The sequence below is a fragment of the Corvus cornix genome, chromosome 1 (assembly GCF_000738735.6).
Source record: "Corvus cornix cornix isolate S_Up_H32 chromosome 1, ASM73873v5, whole genome shotgun sequence".
NCBI classification, from domain to species: Eukaryota; Metazoa; Chordata; class Aves; order Passeriformes; family Corvidae; genus Corvus; species Corvus cornix.
In genome coordinates, this window is record NC_046332.1 from 56,635,422 (window position 1) to 56,649,798 (window position 14,377).

Consider the following 14,377-nt stretch of genomic DNA (forward strand, 5'->3'; position numbering starts at 1 on the left):
TCAGCCCTATAATAAATTAAGTCCAACCCACACAAAGTAAGGAAGTAAAAAAAAAAAGGGAAACAACCCAACAACTTCTACAAGGCAAAAACACTAGGCAATTTTTATGGGGAAACAAGCGGCCAAGAATAATTTATTGGAAAAATAATTATCTAAAGAGAGAGTGGGCTCTTCTCTCTAATTGGAAATGATAACATTTTTCAGCCTTACTAAACAGAGTAGAGGATCATCATTTTGTTCACCAACCTGGTTAAATTAAATACAAAGTTAAAAATTTGCTTTCCTCTTGTTTTATTTCTCCTTACACCCAATATTGCAATTGAGCCCGCTTCTCTTTCTCTATGGCAAAATCTAATCTGGCTGCAACAGGACCTGTGAAAATCATGAAGGTGATGAGCCAGGGTCTGCTTTCTGCATTGTACGTCTGGCTTATTTAATCTCTAGTCACCCTCAGATAATAAATATTTCATATGTTGGACAGGTGAAAGGTTTCATTCAGCTGCAGATCTGCTTCCACAGCAACTGATTCTTGTCATTTGAACAGTTTAAATTTGTTGAAAACAAAGCTTGCTTTCTGTTTTTCTCCACTGTGGTTTTATGTGTAACATATTACTTGTCTTTTCCCTCTTGTCCCTCCTACAAGCAGATACAGAAAAGCCAACAGCTTTAACAAGTAATTCTAAACAATTTATAAACCAACTTTATTCTCTCTTCCAGTCAAAATGGGATGAAAAATGCCATTTCATTTGACAAGCATAGAGTAAATATCTAGAGATATGAAATTGCTTCGGTTAGCATCTATAAAATCTCTGTATGCAAAAATGCATGCAACCACAGTACTACTCTATGCTTTACAGTATGTTTCGCCATTGCTACTGGGTGTTTGCACAATATCATTGTCCACCAATTCAGTTAATGGAGTTGGGTTTGGTTTTGGGGTTTTTTGGGGGGAGGGGGGAGGCAGTACCCCAGGTCTTTCTCTAAGAAAGGTTTCTTTCTCTAAGAAAAGCTGCTAGCAAAAAGCTGAAGCAAAATATCTGCAACCATATCTGATTTCTGCCAATGTTAGTGCTTGTGACGGATCTTCTGGAACATGTCTGCTGCATCCTTTACATCTTGCAGCAGAATGAGCTCTTTGGAAGCATAGCTTAGCTCATTCTTCCTTTGCACATTTCCAAGCATAGTGGGCAGCTGCTGTCCCTCTTCCTCTCAAGCCATCCCCACATCTGGACTCTCTGACTCATGCTGTGCTTCATGCCCAATCCCACCTCTGTCTGCATATGTGGCTGGTGGCTTCACAAAGCACTTCCCTTGCCTGCCTGCTGAGTCAATTGGGACTTGGTGCAGTGATGAAATTTTGGTAGAGGCTCCAAGTAAAGGGATTTTCCCTTTACCATCTCCTGTCAGGCTCAGAGACATTTTTACTTGCGTCTGACCGTCTGTGTGGATGTTCCCTTGATGCAGTTATGGCAGAATGGGAGCATTATTTCATAAACCACACAGCGGTCTTAGAAAATAAGTTGGAGAACACATCTTATGGTGTGATTGAGGAGTTTTAGATGTGATGGAGAACCATGCAATAGGTGGCTTATTTGATCTCTCTGTCCTCTCCTTCTATTTACTGTATAGGTTTCTAGTGACACTGTATTTGGGAATTAGGAGGACATTCTAGGTCAGTTCAGAAAAACTGTCTCGACCATGCAAAACTGCTGTTTTGGTTTAGGGGGAGATGGAAAACGGGTACAGCCTTTGATAAGTGTGTGTCTGTACCTGGTAGCTCTGTGGCAGTTCCCCCTATTAGAAACAATTGAACTGTATCTGACCTTGCAGCCCTCTCTCTTCTGTTTCCAGGCATATAGATTTTAGCCAGCAGGTCTCTGGTTAACCCCTCCTCACTATTGTTTATTTCCTGCCACTCTGCAAACACACCACTGAGCATTAAGTATGTGAACTCAAAGACGCTCCCTCTCTCCTGTACAGTCTTAATAGCAAACAGTCACGAGCTGGGCTTCTCCAGGCAGAATTTCTACCTAAGAAACATAGGTTTCAGGAATATGCCCTTTCTCTCACCCTTTTCAGATTGCATTAAAAGCATCCACTTCAAGAAACTACAACTGTGTTTATTCAAGCTTTGAATTTGGAAGTCGTGCCGGGATCCCTGCCACGGCACACTTGAACCGTGAAACCCAGGTCAGTTCCATTTTTTGGTTTTCATGTACTGGCACTGCACTGCAGCTGTTTGAGCCACCAGGTCTCTGTGGAAGCAATACTTCTTTTAACATGCAGAAAACATCATATTTGATTTTATAACCTTACCTCTTGTTTTAGGTTTTGGGTTTTTTTTGTACTACTAAACAAAATGTCAGGGTGGCATGTCAGTGAACATAATGTGTTCAAAAAGAATGTTGCTGACAGGCTCAAAAACTAAATGCTCTCTTTTAAACAGGCAGGAACAGCTCTGATTTTCCTTCCTGCCCACCAGGCTATACTTGGACTTGAGAGGACAGCTGTGCTCAATCTGCCTTTTGCTCTGTCACTGTGACTGCTGGCTATCTTGGGCTGTGGGATATGACCAGTTTCAATGAATGTTCACTGAGCTTGACTTTGTGACTCAAAGGCTACTGACTCAATAGCCCATTAGTTTTGTCAGTGAATCAACCTTTTCTCTCTCTTCAAGCCTTCTATGATATTGAGGATTTTGTGGGGTTTTTATATTGCTAGAGAGAAAGGTGCTAGGTTGGCTGTTGCACTGAATGCAACTGGAGGGGTGTTACTAGGTTTGTGTGAGGCACTTTCTGAAAAGGCACTTTTTGTTAATAATTCTACTCTAGATCTCAGAGTTCAAATTCCACCCAAACAGAGTTTGTGTTTCTGAAACTTCATGTGCCTATTCTTTCACTGTAAGGTGGATTTGCAGAAGGAAAATCACAGGTAACAAGGTTTGGTACCTGCAAGCTTTGTTCCCTCCAAATGCATGTTGGAAAACTCTGTTTACAAAGGCACAGTACTGTTTGTCTTCTTATTGGGAAAACATCTGGAGGCAGCAATGCTTTATGCAAGGAAATTCACTGGTGTTTGACTGTGGTGTGTTTCTGCATTCCCTTTAATTCCTATGCCCTGATCCCTAGTGATTGTGTGCTTTGATGTTGCTAGAGTGCTCTTGGAGTAAGTGCTCCTCGCAGTGAAAGTTACACTGCTGTCATTTTTTAGTGTTTCATACAGTGGGTGAAGAATGATCTGGAATACACCCAAACATGGGCTTTTCATCATCATGAAGACTGCAGTTAGAGCCATTGTTTCATTCAGTCACCAAATAATAGTCTGGAGAGAAAGTACCATGTCCAGCTCCATGTCTTCTCTGGCTCTTCTGTGGTATGTTCAGTTACTCTGCTTCTAAGCGTGTTTCACCTCTTTCCAATTTTTTTTCTTCGTGCATTTGTTCCTTGTCTAATTATTTCAGGTCAAGTCTGCAAGAGCTGAACAGCATGCATTAAAGGTAAAGGTCTGTGATTTTCCTGTGGTGGAAAAATTTGTATGAAAAGATAAATATCTTTTTGGCTATTATATTTGTCTAAGACAATGGGCAGATAACTTCTGAGTGGCTGAAAATGTTGTAACTGCACCATTAATGTTTAATTATTATTGGCAGCCAAGAAGAGCCTTTCTGGATTAACCAGACACTCAGCTTCTGGGATGTGCATAGGTGGCAGAAAGTGATAAAGCTAGTGAAACCGCACCTCTGGGAACATGTAATGGGATCTTTCCTGTGATATGCAAATTATGCTGCCAAGTTGGTGTATAAACAATTCATGGGAGAGGTAGTTAAATAACTGGATCACATATCAAAGATAAAACCCATCACTGGGAATGGAAAAATGTGTTAAAAGAGTGGTTTTGCTTTTAAAAATAAATAAATAATGAACAAAAAAAAATCTTTGCCCAAAGCATGTAGTTGCACTGAAGAGTAAATAGCAAATGATTTATCACAATTGTTGCAGTTCCAAGTAAACAAGCATTTAGGAAACCAGTGTGCATAGCGTTTGTGAAAACCAAGTCTTTTCCAAGTACAAGTAATCTAGCCAATTATGCTGCTATTTTTTTTTTAAGTGAGAAAAAAGATTACTTCACAAATGTTAATTTGGTTACTTTTCAGGCAGAAAATATGCACTGCTTACTTTTCAGCGATAAAACCAATCCTGTCATTTCTATTCTAAGCATGAGCAAAAATCTCAGGCAGCCCAGCAAAACATATTTCAGGGTCATATATAGCCATAGATCAATGGGTCTGAGCAAACCGTATTGACACCAGCAGAAGCTGAGCTCATGCCTTCAGCCTGAGTTTCTTACTTTTGTATTTTACACTGTATGAGGAAAGGATTCCAGATAATAGCACTCCTCCAATAAATCAAAGACTACTCTTTCACAAATGGTACTGAAGGCTTCACTGATTCTCTGTCCAGCTTCACTGTTCTTCCACAGAGGTCAATTCCTGTAGCACTTGTCTCCCCTCAGCCTTTTCCTATATCTGCTGTTCATTTAGAATCTGATGTGGCTCAGTTGAAGCCCAGTGAAAAGCCTCTGTATCCCTCCTCAGTGGGAGCAGCATCATGTGCTAGAGTCCTAAGAGGCCAGCAGCAGAAAATATAAGAAGGCAGCAGGGAGTATTAAAGCATCATGAGGCAAGGGAAGTATTTTTGACCTGTGACTTTCCTCTGTTTTGCTACGTAGCAGGAGTGATATTCTAGATAGAATTGTACAGTCACAATAAACAGGTCCCACATTCAACAAATGTATTGAATTCTGTTCTATGTTTAATCACCAACAGAAACTATGTCAGATGATCTTCCACCAGGAACAATATCTCATAATTAACTGTAATTAAGATATATCATAACTACAGGATATGAAACTAGATGGATCTGTCTCTTGACATTTCATATTTGGATTTTTTTTTTTCTGCTAAGTCTCTTAATATGCTTCAATTAACGATAACAGAGGCCAGGCCATTCTCAATGATGGACCTGCATACGTGAGTGTTAGTACCACTGAGATGAGATGAAGCATGAATCTTTCCATCATTAAACTCCCCTTAGAAACATGAATGAATTCCAATTAAACTGAATTTACTGGCACAAATGTTGATTATGAGGCAGCTAAGGGTCAAAGCTTGATTGCCTTGTCCTCTAAAGTACAAAAACCTGTGCCAGACAGGAGAGATGAGTTGGGTATCTTGTCTGCAGAGTCTTCAGAAGTCCTGTAGCCATTCATAGCAGGTATGACATCTCTTTTCATTCACTGAGAAATCATGCAAAGCTGTTTTGTTCATGCCCTATTTGAACAAGCAAATTTTTAATTTAAGTGCCCCACAAAGGTTTTATCATCTAGAAAATTATTGCTTCTCTCTCTGGGCTGTGGCAGATACTAAGTCTTCACCAGCTGATAAGCATTTAGAGACCTAATCAGTAGTAAACCTGAAGTATAGTCTTTGTATAGATAGCTTAACAATTAAGACTTTTTAACTATTCCTGAATGAAAGAAAATTGCCGGCTTTAAAGAGAGAATTTCCTAGCTCAGGCATTTCTGGCCATGTAATTAAACTAAATATGCTGCTTCCTTGCCCCTAGCCACAGTTGTCCTAAAGAAGATTAACAACACTGAATTTCTACCCATTTCTGAAATCTTGTCTGTACCCTGAAATACAAACCCTGAAATAACACAACAGTGTGCTACAACTCCATCTGGTGACTCCTCCCAAACTCAGTGCTGCTTCCCTGTGTGCCAGTGATGCACTTTGCAGTGTCACCAACGCACAGACTCAGGGAGGAGTTCACTGTTTCAAAGATGAGCATAGAAGAAACCAGTTTTCTGCAGAGTTTACTATGGTGTGTAGATATTTGCCTGAAGTAATCTATTAGATGTCGTAAAGCATATGCAATCAGAAGATCTTGCATAAAGTACTGTGGAAAAAAGACGAAAAGCCTTCCATGCTATTCCACGGAGCAACTCCATTATGATCAGGACTTAATTTAAGTGATCTACTATATCTGTGATTGCACAATACAATCATGTTCCTGGGACTGTTATTTCTTTCTGTCATTTATTTTTAGCTACCTCAGTTCTCTGCAACTCCTTAAAGAAAATGTTTCTTGGATTTATTTGAATTTTGTTCCCAAGCACAACTGTAATTCCCCTTATCTGATTGAGAAATGACATTATTACAAACTTTTAGTTATCTTTTAAGACACCAGTAAACATTTTTTTTTTAAATCTCATATTTTGCTTGCATCTTATGTGCTCACACTTGCTTGATCACATGAAGGAATATTTTTGTACGCTGGTGTTATGCATGACTATGAAAGGAGCTGTAGATAGAACAAGATGAGATACAGGCTGTAATTTACACCTGTCAGAGTGTGAATTTCATTGTAAGTGCTTTTAAAGGAAACTTGCTATTTTCTCCACATTCAGATAAACAGTGATTCCATAGGAAATGATGATAATTTATTTTTTTTGTTTATTTTGTTTATTCCTCTCTGCTTTAGTTTTGATTTTTATGGGGAAAAGATATTCCTCGACCTAAAGCAACCCTGTTTTGTCTGCATGCCCAGGTCATGGTCCTGTGATGCTGGACATACCCCATAAGCAGAGAACAGCCTGACTAGGCAAGATTAATAAAGCCTGGGATAAAGTATAATCACACCATTTCGTGGGTGGGGGATCAAGGTATAGATGGTTTAAATTACTTGCTAAAGGTGTGTTGCAGAGCTATATGAGGAACAGGAATCTCCTGGATGCCTGTCAAGTCTCTTTTTCATTTCGGGGAAGACCCCATATTTGTTTTGGCTGAATTGCAATTTGGATAGTTTGGAAGACATTTGGAGGCAGAAGGGCTCTATTAAGTCTTTCCTACTGAAAGAAATATTAGTAGGAAATTAAAAGAATAACAAATGGGACCCATTCAAAATGCTCCACTTGCTGTTGCTCTGAGCTTCAGGCAAGAAAGTACATAGAGCTCATTTAACCTGACCATTTATATATCAGAGGCCGCTAGTGTCACTTGGGCACTCCTAAATTAAACCATATATTTTAGACAGAAATATAGTGGTCTCACAAAGCATTTTCTACTCAGACTGTAAATTCAAAGAACAGGTCTTTGTCCTCTACATGTATCTGCTTTGCACTTCCTGTAGTATCACCTGGATAAACAAGGGCAGTTCATACTCCTGTCAGTTTAATCTCTTGCATCATCACCATTATTTTGATTAATTTGATACTTCAGGGCTTTAAAGAACAAAGAAACTATTAACAGCATGAGCAGAGATGGTGCCAAAGAGGCCTGGACACTGACCCTGGCACCCTGTTCTCCTCCTGTGTGCCAGAAGAGCTCTGTGCTGCTGGAGGGAGGGTAGTGAATGGTAGCCATCAAGTTACACTGGGGAAGCTGACGGAAACTACTGCACCCCAGAGCCCTCTACATGGGCCACATCCTCTGCACGTTCAAGGGGTGAAGTCAAGATTGAGTCCAAGAGAGCATGCTACATAAATTTTCTGGATGACAATAGAAACAAACAAGTCAAAAGCCATCAGATACCATATTCATAGCTACAGGCCAAATGCTTTATTCATAATGTTTCAGTGAAAGTATTAACATTGCATTTGTTTAAAAAGTAACTAGGAGGCCATTTGTGACCCTTATAATACACATGTGAAGCTGGTTTACACTGGTTATGTTCTGCTTTCTATTTTCCAGAGGGTCAATTTTCAAGGAGCTTTACTGCTATTTATGAATATAAGTAACTAATTTACCAAAGTTTCACAAAGTGGCTTCATGGCTTCCACTTCATGGTTAAAGGTTCTGCAAATCTTTTGGTCTTGTTGTTGGCTTTGGGTTGTTTCTGATTGTATCTTGAAGGCTAGAAATACTGTATTACAGTAAAATAAATACATTATTCTTGTTATTACCTTTGTTTTTAGAAAATATTTATATTGTGCAGTAAATTGACATTGTACTTTACCAACATAGATAAAGGCAAATTCTCTGCCCTGAAGAGCTTGTAATTCAAATAAGAAAAGACAAACAAATGTATATCACTTCAGAAAATGGTGGGTGAGAGGATTATTAACTATGTGAAAGAGGTGGAGGGGCCGCATGAGGAGAGAGGAGGATGCTATGATCATCATTATTCCCAGTTTTATGACACAGTGGCACCTTAAAAGCCTCAAATGGGATGAAAGCCTGGCTGCACAAGGTGCCATGCAGAAGCTTGCCAAGGGGGTGGCCTTGTCTCTGTGTCTTAGAGCAGTGCTGCCTTGCTGACATCTCTGCCTAGGGGGCTCCTGGTTAAAGCCAGCATCAGTTCAATTACAGCACAAGGAATGCTGTGTTTCCAGTAGGTTTTAACCTGCCTGAGGGAAAATCCACATGATTTCCTGCCCTGAAGAATTATAACTGAAATTGAAGCAAAGAAATGTGCATACAAGAAGGCGTTTCAGGGAAAGGGGAGTGAAAGGATTGCTGTCTGGGTAAGGGTATGGCAGGACCACCTGGAGGGAAGGAGGGGTTTTAGCATCATTATATTCACCACGTTCTGCAGCTCTAGCCTCCTCTGTCCTGACCCCCTGACAGCTAGTTACAAGGCAGAAGCATCGAAATAATTTTTGTTGCCTGATCCTAGCTGATGCACACATAGTAGCTGCTGTTCTCCTGATCTGACCTCATGTTAACTGTGGGATTGCTTCTCCCTCAGTGCCCACAGAGTATGTGATAGTCCTAAATTTATGTAACTTACTACTGATCCCATAAACAACTGTTTAGAAAACAGGCAAAATTCCTGGCTCTGCTTAGCAACTTAATTCAACCTCTAAGGAAAGCTAATGGGTATGCAGGAGCACAATGACCCTGGAAGCTCTGCTCCCTCCTGTGGGAGGTGGAAAATATTAATTGTTTCCCTCAGTTATCTACAGCAAACAACCTCAGAAATCAGAAAGGACAGAGGGAAACTCCCTGTAGCTCTTCTCACTTCCAGTTCAAAAATGGATGCTGTCCCCAAATATGGCAGGAATGATGAAGAAAGCCAGGAGCAGCCTTGGAAAGGCTGGTGGCCAGAAACAGGGGACTGTGGTGGCCAAGGGGTGTGTGTGATTTACACTGATCTTTAAAATAGGAATTGCAAGGAGCAAGGAATTTTAAGTGTCTGGTAAAGAAACGGGGCTGAGGAGATAGGGTTCATCATTCGGAAGTAGGAAGAAAAGGTCCAGGATTAATTTTTCCCCAGAGAAAAGGCAGATGTAGGGCATCACAGTTGCTGGAAATGTGTTAGAGTGGGCAGCTCCCACTGTCAAACACTAATAGTTATGTGTTGGCATATTCACTGGGGATGGGCAGAAAAATAATCAGAAAGGAAGTCATCTCTCTCTGTCTTATAATTTGTATGTATCTATATCTGGGGACATTCTCACAAGTTAGTGCAAGCTGAGTCATACTTTCTGTTCTCCTGCAGCTCACTGTGCCAGAGTTATCAGGGAAAGGACAGGAGTGGGAGCCAAGTCCCTCAAGACTGAGTGTCTTGCTGGGAGTCATATGGCATGCAGGTAGCAGAGTGACAATTGAGCTCCCAAGGCACAGTTTGGCTCAGCCCAGCTCATCTCATCCCATGGGTGTCTGACAAAACAGATGTTCATATCCAAAACTGCAGGGTAGACTTCCAGCCAGGGGAGTGAGATGTGCACCTCCAAGGTGAGCTTCACTGCCTGGCAAGGTAGGTGTCTGAAACAAGCTGGCAGAAGTATCCGGTTCTCCCCCTGGCAATGACAACAGCAGGAAAGCTCAAGCATAGATGTCTGCATTGGCAGAAGCTGGGCAAGGTGAATCCCTCCCTTCCCTAATACAACAGCACAGTGTAACAAACAGGAATGTCTTGGCTGTGAAGAGATATTTGGGTGAGAGAATGGCCTGTGGCAGACTAAGGCAAGAAAGGTGCCTACGTTGTAGGGGGAGTGTGGAGCCAATGGATGGAAACAAAATGATGCAAAGAAAAGCAAGAAAGAGTATTATGAGGTAAAGGGAGAACAGGAGGTTTACTAAGAGGGATGCAAGGATTGCAAGATAAATGAGCCCAGGGAGCACACTGGCAATTTAGAGCTTGTAGCTGGAGAAAATATCTTGAGTGTGGTGTGTTAAAAGCGGATGGCAGCTTTCAGAGTGAGGACAGATGTAAGTTGATAGAAGACGTAGTGGATTTTTCTCTTAAGCAAAATTTATCACCAGAAACCTTGAATTAAAACAAACAAAACAAGCCAAAATCTCTTTTCCAGATTTTCACTTAACAGCCATCACTGAGACAATACTTCATGGTATTGCATAAAATTTTGATTAATATGTCTTTAGATTGCTTTAATACTCTGAAAAAATGTGCTGTGCAAATTACCCTTGCACTTAACCAAGGACAATTAGATGTCACCTCTTGCTATATTTTGACCCAATGATAAAAGTGTATTTTAAAAATATGAAGATAGTTTGATTGACAGGTTTGGAGGTTTTTTTCCCCCTATGCATGTCTGCCTGAAAAGACGGGCTGCCTTAACTCCAGGAGTTCAATCCTACAGACTTTGAAGGAGAAGAAAAATGATAATGAATGCATTTTAGAAACTTCCAAAAACTTACTTAAAATAGACTTTCCATACATAATGTTGCCATGTGAAACTCAACTGTATCCTGGTCGTCTGAGACTAGGAGACAGCAGTGTGTGTTCATTTGGAAATTCAATAGCAAGGCACCCGTGCCTCTGATGGTCTGTACGACAGAGTCCCTGGGGCTCTGCCACAGACACAGTTTACGCGTCAAGCTGCTCATTTTTTCAGGAGGCGACATGGGAGTGATTTCACTTTAGGTTAGCCAGGAAGCTAAAATACTCTTTCTGGCAGTGTGTCCCAGCCTGCTTTGGTATCTTTTCTTTTTTTCCTTTTGTCTTAGTTTTTCTTCAAAAAAACTCAAGCAAACAACCCTTTGTATTTCAGCTACTTGATGTAGGTTTAGTAAACATGAAGCAAGGACATTGTGTATGGTACAGTGAATGAAAGAAGATATTTGATAAGTGTGGTGCATTTATATAGGTATTCTCTCAAGCCCAAAAAGATAAGAAATAGCATGTATAGCCCATACATAATGACTGCCCCAGGTACTGTATGGCATCAAGAAGGCATTCCAGCACCTCTCATTTCAGTATTTAGCCTTTCAATGAAGTTGTTGAAGTGCGTTTGTTCAAAATCTGCTTTGGAAGCTTCCTCTTTTGTCTGAAATGCAGTGGTGTGGGATGTCATGTTTCTAAAGTAGTCACTGACCTTTAGTAGAAAGTAGTGTGATAAAAGGCTTGCTATTAAAATACTGCTGTAAATAATTAAAATATTTCAGAATATTTTGTTGTTGTTAAACATAAATGGAGCTAAAATGCAGCATTTAAAGAAAGGATTGTCCCAGTTTAGTCAGTAAGTCACTGTTCTTTTAAATGGGAAGCAAGTGAGTCACAATTGCAAGCCATCTTGGCAGGGTGAAAAACAGAGATGCAATCATCAATTCACAACAGTGTTTTGTGTTCAAGGAATAATCAGACCTGTTTTTATCAAGGCTGTGCTGCATTGCTAGCCAGCAACTTGGCTTGTTTTTTTTCTGTTCCAGATGATTTTGGAACTGCATATGCTTTTTCAGTAAGTAAGCTGGACTTCTATAATGCTTTGCTTAATGTGCCTCCAGATTCTGTTATTTATAGATTTCAGCATAATCAGACTGCAGCTGCTAAAATACAGGCAAAACAAAAACCACATTTGTAACCTGTTAAGACTTCACTCTGAGATGACAGTGAAGTCCAGGATTTAACATGAAATATAACTGAGTGACCTTTCAAGGAGCATCACAAGAGAATTCCTGTTTATCTTGGAGACCTTTGTTTTATTTTTCTTTCTCTGTTGAAATCTTTCAGTGTTCTGCTTTCCAAGGGAAGTCTGGCCTTTGTGTGTACCATGTGCTATCTTCAGGAACTGCTGGGACAGGGGATTTAAGTAAAGCAGCATCTCAAATGAGCAGTTCTTCCAGCAAATATGTTTTGTGAAAATTGCCTTTGTTGAATATAGAGGGAAACTGTAAATATATTGTGATTTTTGTCTAAGTTGTCTTAGTCCTATCAGTATGGACATGATTCACTCATTAACTGTTTTTCAATGAAAATTGGTGGAAAGGATCCTTTGCAATCATGGAAAAACCTATATATTCAGTGTACATAGTTAAAAGTGAAAGGTCTTCATGCAGTAGCACATATTTTATGAGTTTATAAAATGACAATGTAGGTTTTTAGCGGTATAATATAGAATGAACGAAGATGTTCTAAATCATTCATAAGACAAAAAATTGGAAAGATTATGTGAGTGAGCACATAACCGGAGCTCCCATTCAGGCTCTAAGGGAGCTTATCTCCCCTAACTTGGGCCTAATGAAGCTGATTTCTTAAGGAAAGTGCTGGTTCCTGCAGCTGTCAAAGGCCTCCTGTAAGAGGGAGATGTGACAGAAAAATCCATGTAAACAGGGTGACTCTGGAGATGCTGGAAACCAACTGGCCTTTCCAGTAGAGCTGCAGGGAGGTGAAACATAAAGTAGGTGCATAAGTTAGGATCCCCTTCCAAAAAAAAGATTTTGTTCCAAAAATGCTCTGGTACCTGATGTAATTTTTCACTTGCTGAAGTAAATGCCTTTTTTACAAATAGTTGCAAGAAACATGTTTTCCTTCAATTCATTTTGAATTTCTGAATTTAGATGAGGTTTTCTAGGTGTTAGCATACCATTAACCGTGCAAAACAAAGCCTCTTCTTGAAACACTGCATATGTGATACCATCAAAAATATTTTTAAAGCCATCTTTAGAATCACACTGGAGATGCTTTTTTTTCATACAGCCCAGGTAGGATAGCTATGGCAGAAAAATATAATTTTCATTGTTGCTACCCCCATCTTTCTTCTTCATCGTAAGATGGTCAGAAAGAAATTAACAGTGACTTACAGCATATCCTTGTCTAGCTTTTCTTTCTATTTCTCCCATCTTTACTGGGGGTCCTGTATGCAGCTGGAGAAACAAAATCACTGGGAAGAACCAGTACCAAACACTTGATATATTTTAGAAGACAGCTGGAGGGAGCCTGATAAATGACCTACTTTGGCAGGTCAGGTGGAGTGTGACCAACCTAATGACCGCTGTCCTATGGATCACAGTGAGCAGTAACAAACCCTTTGAAATTGCCATTCTTTAAAGAACTGGAAAACTCACCTAGATGTAACAGTTCACAAGATTCCAAATTGCTCCTTCCCGTCTGTGTTTCCTCAAGAATCAGCACCAACAGCATTTAATGACTTTGTGACTTGTATTTCCAGGTTTCAAAAGGTTAATGCCATCAGTCTTTTCCTTGAAGGATTTAGTGATCAGAAAAATTAGACAAAGAGCTCCAGTGACTGAAGGTCACTCAGCAGGTCAGTGTCAGAGTTGGGCAGAGAACCTCCTCGTTGCATCCCAGGGCTGGCCTCTGACCCAGGCACTCCAAAGAGCCTCATTAGTGTGGTGCATTTAATCAGCTTCGCTCTGTGTTGTAACTCACTGTGGTGTTATGGATATCTAAAGGGTAGGGTTTTAACTTCACAATCTGCTGTTATTGAATTAGTTTTATGTTGTGTTAATTTCTTTGTCTCATGGCATTCATTGCCCGTGATAATTGATGCACAATATATAACCAACTTCTGTATTCATTTGGGTAACTGCATTTAATTGCCTGGTATAAAATATGTGCACTAAGTACAATCTGCTATGACTGCTATGACTGAGAAGTGCTCATTGGTATGGACTCAAGGGTGCTTTATCTTCCTGACAGCTTGTCTGAGCAAAGTCTAAATGTCTCTTGCAATTCACTGCCCAAGGACCGGTACTTGCATTACATCTTCAAAAAGAGAGACCACCAAAAAAGTATAACATGAAATCGCTCTACAAAATGTTTGGCATCAAAATTTTGTTAATCAGAAGTTGTCAAATCAGGAAGTTTTTTATTAATGTCCCTGCCTCTCCCAAACATCAAGGCATAGCAGGGCCCAGAATATTTTATTCGTTCTCTCCTGTAAATCAGGATTATAGCTTTATTTGCTTCTGAAGTTACTCCCCTGGAGTAGAGCTACTCCCATGCACGAGTGTTTATAACAACAGATTTCTTTTACATATATCTTCAGGTCATTAATGCCCAGAGGAGCATTAGTGAATTGTAAACCAGGAATGCACTCTAAAGGTGTGATGCCTGTAAAATGGTGTTGGTTAATGTCTGCTCAGGTTACACAAGACCCCTGCATAAGCTTA

General features: G+C 40.1%; 1 protein-coding gene across 11 annotated transcripts in view; it reads left to right on the top strand.

The window, feature by feature from the left end:
- Window positions 1-14,377, top strand: part of ENOX1 (ecto-NOX disulfide-thiol exchanger 1) — a 359,555-nt gene that overhangs the window by 206,351 nt on the left and 138,827 nt on the right. For 7 of the 11 annotated variants that reach the window (XM_039567955.1, XM_039567962.1, XM_039567926.1 and 4 more), the window contains 2 exons: window positions 2,080-2,190; window positions 3,211-3,372. The exons of 2 other annotated variants lie outside the window; for them this stretch is intronic. The gene's annotated coding sequence lies outside the window, so the exon portion shown is untranslated. Of the gene's footprint in view, window positions 1-2,079; window positions 2,191-3,210; window positions 3,373-13,488; window positions 13,510-14,377 lie in introns of those variants that run through there. 2 more of the 11 variants (XM_039567930.1, XM_019289585.2) reach the window with 2 other exon arrangements.